Source organism: Bombus bifarius, unplaced genomic scaffold, assembly GCF_011952205.1.
Source record: "Bombus bifarius isolate JDL3187 unplaced genomic scaffold, Bbif_JDL3187 scf7180000009200, whole genome shotgun sequence".
NCBI classification, from domain to species: Eukaryota; Metazoa; Arthropoda; class Insecta; order Hymenoptera; family Apidae; genus Bombus; species Bombus bifarius.
Window position 1 is genome coordinate 418238 of NW_022884965.1, and position 11842 is coordinate 430079.

At 32.4% G+C, this 11842-nt stretch overlaps 1 protein-coding gene across 9 annotated transcripts in view; it reads right to left on the bottom strand.

Moving 5' to 3' along the window:
• The window catches only part of LOC117214347, a 155240-nt gene extending 146466 nt beyond the window's left edge, over positions 1-8774 (bottom strand). For 5 of the 9 annotated variants that reach the window (XM_033460392.1, XM_033460390.1, XM_033460391.1 and 2 more), the window contains exon 1: positions 8564-8675. The gene's annotated coding sequence lies outside the window, so the exon portion shown is untranslated. Of the gene's footprint in view, positions 1-8470 lie in introns of all 9 variants that reach the window. The other 4 variants (XM_033460394.1, XM_033460386.1, XM_033460388.1 and 1 more) reach the window with 3 other exon arrangements.
• Positions 8775-11842: the final 3068 nt, after the last annotated feature.

An 11842-nucleotide genomic window follows, 5' to 3' on the forward strand; every position in this document is an offset into this window, starting at 1 on the left:
TCAGCAGTTTTCAAACACGATGATGTAGCAATCGGCTGAAAACAGAAAGAATCCAATACTACGAGGATAGAAAATTTAGAGATCCAACACGAAAGGAACACGATGTAATAATTTTAGAAAAGAATTTTAAGGAAAATAATCTTACTTAGATCATTTGCTATTAAATTGTTATTGTTACCAAAGATTAAATTTGATGGTAAACAGCAAACATTATTAAACCTTTAATCTTATATGAGAGATTCAAGATAATGATATAAATCATTAAACCTTTAATTTGATATTGATAATTGAAAACCGATAAGGATAAAGATAAATTTTGATAAAAAAAAATCTGTATGTTTCCAAATATTAAAATACGTCAGTATACATATTCAGGAGAATTTGGAAATTCGTATGGAGATTTTCGAAACAAATACAAACCTCGAATATCGTTTCCTTGTGAAAATTACGCTTATAGCATCGTTTTCCACTGAATTCCTCGATTAAAACGATCTTAAACGGTAGCACCATCCGATTTTTATTATTAAAGCGAGTAAGAGTATTTCTATGTGCATGTAGAATCGAACAAGGTGTAACCAGGTGGCGCGTTAATTAGAACGAGCTCTACTTTGAATCTCAAACGACGATGTGTATCATTAACGATATACCTTTTAATGCTTGCACGATTTGTTTCAATTGTTCGTTGAAGAAGCCAATTAACGACGAGTGTTACAACACCAGGCAACATCTCCTTTCTTTCTATCGAGAAATCGAAATTCAGATAAAATTTTAACAATTGATATCGTTGGTAATACGTGAATCGTTGATAAAGAAATAATTATTTTCTTAATCATTCATTCTAAATTCTTCGTTATTTTATTATACTATCAAAGAATTAAGAATCGTCTTGGTTTTTTCCAGTGAAATAAGTGGAGCAGACAGAATCAAGCAATAATGGTCACAGTATCTTTAAGTGACCGTGACCGTAGTAAATGCTTCGAAAAATTCTTCCGATTCTTCTTAGAAAAACTGTCGCTAAAAACAGATGGTCTGATACCCTCAATTCGAAGAAACAGATTTTTATAAATATAATTAAAAGGGATAGAACCTAAGTAGAAATTTGTTTCGCCTGCTAAGTATTCTACCAAGTGTTATACTTTGAATATTTTATATATTCTTGCATATTATGTAGATTCTATATATTTTTACGCGTTTAAATTTCTACTAAATACAGAAAAATCCGCAGTATAGTAATCGTTATATCATCAGGAAGAAGAAGAAACCTATTAATCTACTAATCACACTCCATGTCAAAATTACTCTAATTATACGGTAGATAAAGTCGTCGACGTGGATTCATACGACTCTCTTAGTTTTCATCTCGCAGAGTTGCTTTTATCGGGCCGGATTTAAAACAGATTTCGTTCGCGGAAAAGAGGCGAAAAGCGATCGATCGACGTACGGAAGAAGCCGCGGCAAAAGGAGATCTGGCAAATTACCATATGCATTCGAGGTCTCCAATCACAGGCTACGTGATTACTCCGGAAGGAAAAAGTTCCATTCCGTGGTTGCCCGCGAAATTGCTCGATCGGAATCCTCTCCACAATTTTTCCGACATGCACAATTTCAACGACTCAGACATATTCTAATTTTCGCGAACGTATTCGTTTCAATAATCCTGTTCAGACGAGCCAAATCGCTTAAAGTCAACCTTATGTTCATAGTAAGCATTTGTATTTGATATTCTTCGCACGAATTTCTCTATTCCGATGCAATAATTCGTTTCTCTATTAGTAAATTATCAAGATTTAATAAGAAAAGTCTCGTTTAACGAGAACTGCCTCGTACATCTTTTCATCTCTTTCTCTATGCTAAATTCAAATATTGGCTACATTTTTCAATTTATGAAATAAATGTCGTTTCTTAACAACAAAACTTAGGCCTGTGATACGATAGAGTTGTAATAATGAAGTGGTCTCAAATGAGACAGTGTATTACATTCGTGGTGCAAGTCAACTCAATTGAATTAAGCAGCTATTCACTTCCAGACATTAAATTGAAGTAGGGAAATTGTGATAAGAAATCATATGCACGCATATCAGGAAACAATTATAATAGTATTTCAAAACATGATAAATCAAATTTGATGTGACGAAACAACATGTAATGAGATGAAGAAATTAAGAAAAATTGGTATCGACCAGTTCAGCTTCTGAAAGACTCGTGTAATCTTGTCACACGAATATGAATATGAAGCAAAAATTCCAAAATGTTCATCCTTTGTATCTTACTGATCCGCTGTGACAGGGAATGTCTCACCAAAGAAACTAAGACAAGTATCTAGCAAATTATTCCTTGAATATTTGAATGAACAAGGAACCAACAGGTTTTCCTCCACCTTTCTTCTTCTCCGCCAACGCGTCGAACTTAAGGACTCGACCGATCGATCGAAAAACTTTGACCCAGTTACGTGTTTCACCCTCCGGAACAATGAGTGAAAAAGTCGGCCTGAACGTCGACCCTGCCACCGTCTACTAGGAATCCTGCATTGTTTAACACTGAGGAGGAACGAAACGAAGTCACAGAAACGAAAGCAACGACGAAACAGTGGCGAAATATGTTCAGAATCAAAGCGTGTTCTCGACCGCTTTTCAGCGAACAATAGACCTACTCATGGAGCACGGGCACCTGTTTACGATACCTGCGTACGACGTAACTTTGCTCTCACAAGTTGAATTTAGCTCGTCCCACCAGATAGAAAGCGCTGCACCCTATATTCGGAGTTTATGTGGGCTGGCCTGAGAGTAAGAGCAAAACTGGAGGCTATTAGTTTGATTTCTGACTACATTATAGAGGTGGAAAGAAATGGTGAAACGCGTTGTTGATAGAATCTGTGATGTGAGCATAAGATTCTTTTTATTTCACCTATTTCTTATTCCTTTTTTATCCGCTTAATGCGCATGTTTATGATATGTGGGAACATGAATTATTTCTGATTTATTTGATTATTTTAGCCATTGATCTTTATAGATTTTAGCTACGATATTTTACAAACTAAAATATCTATGTACCTTCTAAAAAATATATTATACTATACCTACTTGCATTGTTGATTGTCTTTTACTGTAAAGGAAATTTATTTTCATCGCTTCTATTAATAAATCGAGGAGAAATTTACGTTTTAAGAAATTAATTCAAATAATTTTAATTGAAGACTATTAAATATCTGATGGCATTATAAAGGTGGAAGAGGCTGCTGAAACCTATTGCTACTCGCTGTATTAATAAAATTTAGGATGTGATTCTACGATCTTTTTCTATTTAACCTACTTTCATTTTTTTTTTAATTGAAATAATTTTAATTGAAGACTACATCAGTTCGATTTCTGTCGACGTTACGAAAATGGAAGAGGCTAGTGAAGCCTATTGACGATCAAATTTAGCGTGTAATTATACGATCTTATTATTTTATCTATGTTTATTTCTTCTCTATCTTCTTCCTTTCTAAAAACGAATTTAATTGAGATCTATTACTTCTAACGTGAATTTTTTACTGAGAACTCTGTTATGTCTGATCGTCGACACGATCCTGAAATGTCCTAAATGAGAAATTCACTCCCTTGATTTCTCTTGAAAAGGATAGAATATATTGGTTATAACTTTGACGGGGCACGTTATTGTCACACATATACACACATAAAGTAGTATTTGTGCACAGTTGTTTGTTGTGGTTTACATCCATAAAAAAAGGGCAGGGGACGGTTAGTGCTGTCAGGACAACACACGATTCACGTGTACGCAACACCTTGGCAAAAAGTAGTTTCCAGGCACAGAAGTGTGTGTGGAAACACTTTTCGAGGCTCAATTCAAAAAATATTTGTATTTCATATCGCTTAAGAATAATTTCCAGTATTAATACAATTTCATATAACTCTGAGATAAGAATTTTCATATTAAAAAATTGATAATTTATGATAAGATTGTAAGAAGTAACTTTTTATAGTATTAATTCTATGTAGTGACGATGTATTTCTTTTTTGAAGCTGATAATTTGTTTATGATTCTTGTGTATAATTTATTTTATTCCGGATTAATTCTAATTGGATAAATTTGAAATTGCAAAATTAAATTTTATACTTAATCAAAATGAATTTGGATAATATTAGTAAATAATACTTTTAGATTATAGTTAAATTAAAAAGCAATATTTTTGAGTGACATTTGCACTAAAAAGCAACATTTTTGGACGACAATATTTCATGAAACTGACTCGTTTATATCGTCATCTCTCTGAAATTTTTATTCCGAGTACTTGTTAATTCACTAGAAATACGATACAGCTATTTGATGACATTAAAATCAGCTTCTATTCGATCATTTAAATAAAAGTTGTAATGAAACTATACTTAGGTTAACTGAAAGGTTAGGGAAGTAGAAAGTTTTTTAACGCATGAATAGGCACGAAGTAGGAATGAACGAATAACATGGCAATTTCATTTGCTCAAACGCGATGCATGTATAAGCAAACGCTTTGCACCCTAAATTTTCTTTATCGATTTATTATTGCGCTTCGACAATTTTCCTAGGACGTTCAAGTTCGATTTTATTTAGTTTTATAATATTTTGAATTACCGTGCGGTCGAGATGTTTCAATAAAGAAAATTTTTAAGATGAAAGTTAAAATAAAATAAAGCAAAAATTAGAAAAATACTTAAATAAATAAGGAAAACAATTTAAAAAAATATAAACTTATTGAAAAACTTACATTTAAATAACATTCTTCTCAGATCCAATTATGTATTTTGAAACAAAAGTCTTGAATCACACTACGATAGACTTTCACATTTTTTATCATTGAACGATACCCGCTACAACTTCTCTGAGCGGAACCCTCTTGAAATATATCATTAGTAAAAGTCTATAAGTTACAAGTTACGAGTTATTAATATTAATAGAGTCTCCATTATATAAAATGAAGTAACGAAGTAAATCATTCATTCGACTATCCGGTTTGACGTAAATTTGCAAAATTATGAAAGAGAAATATAACCTTCATCTTGTCACTTGCCAATTCACTAACATTGTTAGTTCGTAATCTATCGCGCAAGAGGGCTCAGCGATCACTTATTCTCCTCCAATATGACATCATAACTAGTCCTGTCGTGTCAAGTCCTGACCCGAAGTGCTCCAGCCATTATAAATATTATCATAATTTCGCTCTCAAATAACACGTGGCATTAAGTGTTTCAATAATCTTCTATTATATAATCTACGAATCCAAGTTTCAGTTGTTTATTGAAATATTTTGCAAGTGTTTCAATAATATTCAATTAATTTAGAACCTATAGTTATAACCTATAAACTCAAATGTCTCTAAATTGTTTATTGAAATATCCCACAACCTCGTCGTACAAAACACGCATTTCACCGTACAAAATAATATTTAACGTAACAAAATCTGAACGCAAACATATAAAAACGACATGCTGCATGTAAATAGTTACATACATATTAGGTATATCATGTTACTTCTCACAATCTTAATCAACACAAAAATAACACGAACGTGATCTTCACCTGTGTGGATTCTACGTTTCAAGCAATTTGAAACCTCGAAGACAATTGTATACAAACAGTTCTTGAATCGAACCGCGAATGTCATGGTCGAGAAATCTCGTGGAAGACGAGGGCTGGGCACACGAGGCAGTGTTTGCATTTTGTATTGTGCAAAAGCAAACAAAGGATCAAACGGTGACACTGTCGTTTATAATCTCGTTCTGCTAACCGCGTTTCCTCGGATCGTTTAAAAACAGCTACGGGAATGGTTGGTAAAGCATCGTTTCCCGATATCGTCGAAAGAACTGTTCCATGTTGGAGGACCTTAATTTCGAATAATTGCGGAAATTCTCCTCCGTTCGCTGAAAAATTCGTTTTCGATTAAACGTGCCGCGTTCCGCGTTCCGCGTTTCGCACGCGCGAAAACTCTTTGAAAGCACTTCTCTCTGAAAACGTTCTCGGTATGGATTAATTTTGAAAAATTGTGAAAAAGTGGTGAAATACAGAAAAGTTAAATTGAAGAATTTTTCATATGGATGGATTCGGCTTGGCTGGCAAAGATTTTTTGAATTTACAAGTCTTCAGGTATGACGCACATATTTTTTATTTATTTTTGTATTTTTGTGTTTGTACGATATACGCTGTTATTAAAAATTTGGGATTATTTATCTTACAAGAGGCGAATTTAGATTGTCAAAGGGAAATTTTAATAATAAAGGGACCCAAATTTTTAGTAGAAAAATAGTGCATGTGTTTGGACTTTTAATATTTTAAATTGTCAAGTAATTAAGTTGCGATAATATTTAAGATTGACAATGAGAAACACATATAAGTTAAAAATGGATTTAGCGATGGAGACATTTACTCTCTCAATGTATTCCTCTCTTTTCTTTGATTAACAATTAATGTCAGTTAATTTGTTACAAAATTAATAGCAACAGCTTATAAAATGTATTGCATTCTATGTGATTACGTTTAGTTGTTTATATTATATTAAAAGTTCGATTAATTTTATTTCTCGTATAAATCTCAATAAATCATGGATCTTTTCTCGTTCCGGGAGATAATAAATGTATTACGATCGATATAAAGTTATAATCTCGGCTATCGGGTGCTTATAAAAAGAGAAAGTGCTTCCGTATCATTAGCCGGTTACTCGAAATGATTTAATAATAGCACGAAGGGAATCGATCAAAACGTGAACCTACAGAAGTTTCACTACGATGCTACTATGTAATGTATAAGAAAAATTACATCGTTTAAATCTCCGACGAAATATATATTTTTTCAGAGGTAAAAATATCTTTTATCAAATTATATGGTTGATTTGCCAGAAGAGTAACGGTACTACGTAAAGTAAATTCTTCAAGAGATTAATTTAAAATAGAAAATAATTTTACAATCTAGTTAATATTCTTTGAATTGTATGTTCTTGTAAAACTTTCTGTTTAGATACATTACAATAAAATATTGTTCATACATATCTCCTCCATATACTTTACGTCATTCTTGTTTAATATCTATAGCATTTTCTCGTATTATTGTCAGTCAGTATAGTTATTACATAATTGAATTGAAATAAATTATATTTTTATAATTTAATTAAAGAAATACAGAAATTTTAAAAGGCGTTCACTCTTTTATCAAACTGACGATATAGTGGAAATAAAGCTTCATCTATTCTTCAAAATAAAGAGGACATGCGGTTAAAATTCAATTTTTGGCTAGTTTCTCAAGATACATCCGAAAAATCTTAAATAAGATCCATTCGAGATCTTCAAAATTTTGCACGATGTAGGTTTTAGCAATATCAAGAAAAAAAGAAGACCAAGAATAGTCGAATAGCGAAGGAATTAATCCTGATTCCGTGGCCCATGGTTTATCCATGCGGTTTAACGTGATTTCACCCCCGTCGTTCCACGAGATCCTCCGCGGAAACATTCAGAAAAACGTACGACGAAGTGTGAAGAGCCGCGCCGCTGAATCAACTCTTAAACCGATCTACCACTCGGTGAATAATTCGATCCTTAATCGAGGAAATCGGACGATTAACTATTTTAAGAACGCTTCACATGCATCCTTCCAAGGATAAGAACTTTTGAAATTTATTCATCGTCAAATATTTGCTATGTCTCACGACTGGAATTTTCTTAAAGATTTCTCGAAAAATTCTCAAAGTCCTCTGATTATCTTTAGCAAAAACTGTGGTAATATGTAATATTAGCGACTTAAAAGAATTTGTAATAGTTATGAATTACAGAAATCTTACAATTGTTATTATGAATCAAGAGATTTGGAAATTTCTTTAAATAATTATCAAGAAATGTATAAGAAGTCGAAAGTATATTATCAGTAATTTAATAAAAAGTTCAAAGAATGTTTATTAATAATGTGCAATTTAATTTCGATTCAGAAAATTCTTTGTTATCTCTGGTAATCTTTGCAAAAGCAATAACAGGAAAGAATAACAGGAAAAAAGAATTTAATTACGGATCAAAGAAATCTTGCACTTGTTATGACCGAAACAATCTTAAAGAATCCTTTGGTTACCAACAACTATATAATTTCACGTTATTATGTATATTCCAAAGAAGACTTATTTACAGTTCGAAGAACCTTGTAGTTGACAAGAATGTGCAATTTAAATATGGGTCAAAGAAATCTTACAATTGTTGTGACCCACGATATTTTAATGAACTCTTTAGTTATCGTGTATATAGATAAGAATACATATAATTCTACATTATTATACACCAAAGAAAATACATATCTAGTCCAAAGAATCTTCCACTTATCAATAATATATAAATTCACGTATTGTGTAATACATAACTTTACGTTTTATATAATCTGCAACTATTATCTTACCCGTAATACGAAAGAAAAAAAAAGGTGGAGGAAAAAGACCGTGGATGAATCTGTTAATATCACGTACCCAGTGAGTCCGGTTTAAGAGTGGACGAAGGACACGGCACAGAAAGACAGAGAGAGAATGTGTGATCAGCCAGGGTGAAGGAGATTTACTCACGATTATGTTGCACGTTTCGTTGATGCGGCAGGACTGTCGTCGAGGGTGGAAAAGCACGTCGGACCGGTCGCGAATGAGGCTCTCTCCTCTCTCGACGCGCATCGCGCAGACGTGCCTCTTCAACCCCCTCTGCATTTACGTGTACACACGATAAACGCGGCGAGTAGAAGGAAGATCGCTCAGCGGTTTTCTCGGGGCTGATATAGCGGGACAGAACAACCGAAGGAACGTCAAGGGATCGTATCGCGAATATACTTGATCAAACATACACGTGCAACTCCGCGAAATATTCTCGAGCGCAGAAAAAGCGCAAAAGACCTGCCGGCTTGAATACTCAATTTTCTTTTTTAACTCGTTTAGGGTTTAATATTATGACTCGACGGTGGATGGTTTTGCTTTTTAAGTTTTTACTTATGAATACAACTAAATAAAGTGGAATTTAAGGAGAAAGTTGTTTCGTGAAAAGGATAGATCCTAGTTTGAGCGATGGTGGAGGATAGGTGAATCTTCTTTTTTTCTTTTTTTGCTGACTTACTAGAGTTGAATGGAAATTCATATTCTTGTAAATATAATTCAAAGGATATATTATATTATGTTATAAATTTTGCAAACGTGAAGTTATTTTAAATGCAGGATGAAAGGCAAAAAATGTCCCAGTTTACAAGTTTATTTTTCAAATGAAAATAATCATTCTGAACATTGGAGTGGAACTTGTGTTTTAATACAGAATGTAATAAAGATTATTTGTTGGAATTTACGTACAAACGAATACTTCAAATTTTTAAATAAAAATTTGCAAGATGATATTTCCAATGAAATCATCACTTTATACAGTGAGATATATAATATCATTACATATTATTGGGTACAGAATATATATAATATATAAATAGAATAGTTAAATCTAATAATTGAAATAGTAATATAACTTTAAAAGTATATATTGTAGAACATTAAAGAAAGTTAATTTTTTAAGAATCTTTAATAAAAGACTGTTCAATTTATATCACTTAACTATTAGAGAAAGGATTAAGACAGTTTTTAAATCATAATATTCTTATTAAATATTACAATCTTATTAGGTAAAATAATGGCAATTTCATTCCAGGAAATAGTTCATTTCTAAAGTCAATTTCCACAGATATTTCAAGATTGATAATTCTTAAGGCTTGTTGTCACCCTTCTATTTAATTCTGAATAATTATGATATCCAATGAATTCCAAAAAGTTACTCGAAACTAGAATTTGATAAATCCAGATACTATACCCAAAACAATGTAACATGACATACTACATGTATAAGATGGCGTGTAACATCTTGCGCGGCAACGCGACGTAGAGAAATACGTGCGATGGAAGAACATTTCCGCAGATTTGCTGCTCAATGTTCAAGGGAATTGTAGTGAAATTTGGGCGAGTGACCGTGAGGAATGGGAACGCAGGTTTTAAAGGGCGTTTCCGCTTTAAGAATCCTTTCGGGGAACTCCTGAAAAATATAAAGCAGAATTCGGGTTACTTCGTTGCGCGCGCGAAGAAAGCAACGTTTATTATCCGGTCGATTTTTATGGCAAACGGTTTATGCGTTGAAAGTACCGTACGTTTCCTATCTATAGTTTCCTGGCTACATTTTTCCCGAAATTTCTTTCGGGACAGCGTCAAAACAATTGAAAGATCGTAATAAGATTCGTGAAAAATATGCGTGTCTTTTGAGAATAAATCGTTTCCTACTGTACAATTATTTTTCTATGAGAATAAAATTGATAAATATCTTTATGAAAATGAAGATTTCGGAAGAGTTTCAAAACAAAATATTGGAAGATCGTAGTAAGATTCGTGAAAGAGAAGCATATTTCTTGGGGATGTTCTTCTCTTTTGTTTCGCGCTTTGCTATACTTTCTGATAATTCGGTTGAAAAATGTTTCAACAATAAATAATTCTTTTTACTAAATATACATGGCGTTAAAAGATGTACTCAATAAAAGCTTGATTTGTAATAAAACCTTGATGAAACGTAACAATCTACTTCCTTTATTTCTGTAAACGAAGGGGAAAGTTATAGGAGTTCGAGAACTTTCATGTTGAATGTGTTGATTCGTAAAGGGAAGAAAAATCAATGAACCTGTCAATTATTCAGTCGGTTGCAATAAAAAGAAACATCGTGATCGTGGGATACTACTGGATGTTTTTATTCTTACTTCTTCTCCGAAATAACATCACTAAGTCTTCCCTTTTACGTGGGTACCCGGTCCGATTTTACCGCTCTACTCAAGACTCCTAACACACTGGCTTTTCCCAAAATTTATTTTTTCACCTGACAAATACATACAGTTTAATTTAGAAACAGGATAGAATATAGAAAAAGATCTGCATTTTTTAAATCAAGAATTTTCTTTAAAAATGTATATTGTTTATTTCATAAATATCATTGTATTTGCTATAACTTGAGAAAATTAATAGCACTCTATGAGCAAGGAAAGTTAGTTAAGAGTCTGCTTGATAATCACAATTTTTGTTAAAGATTAATTACTTTCTACACAAAAAGAATATTTTTATTCTAATTACACATAATTTACGTGTAATAATTGCATATATAGATATAATAATTATACATCTATTATACAATTATGTAAAATTACATATAAACGTTTATACGATAAAACTATAGAAAAAGGACTTTTACATTAATTTCGCTGATTTTTGTGTATGTTATAAGAAGGGTCCTGAGTAAAATGCACTTTGTCCGAGGCCTGTGATAATCAAAAGTTACGAGAGAAAGAAAATTAAATATGTTACGTTACATTTGGTCTAATATAAGTTGTTTTTCTTATACGATATTGACCTTATTCTAGACAATAATTCAGTGTTTACATTTATTATTTCCAACCTTTGTTTCTGCGTGTGGTCTCTAATAATCTCAGTGTGATGTTGTTATTCGTCCTTAGTGTATCTTCAGATTTTCATTCTTTTGCACAATGAGCATACAAATTTTATTCTTCTTTATTTCGATTACTCTTACGCAACTTGAAAGCATGATTATAAAAATGTAAGACGTAACGCACAAATTTTACGCCTTCCTACATCATCGTCAATCTATTATGACCTAATCTAACCGAACCTAATCCATTTTTAGTATGTAATAGAGCCATCAACGAATAAAGGCGAAAAACTTAACCGCGATGCCAATAATTGTATTATTTTGTATAGAAAAAATATCACAGTCTGTGACGAGAACATATCCAAAGATCTACGAACTCAATAGTGAAGCCATTTTTCTATAGT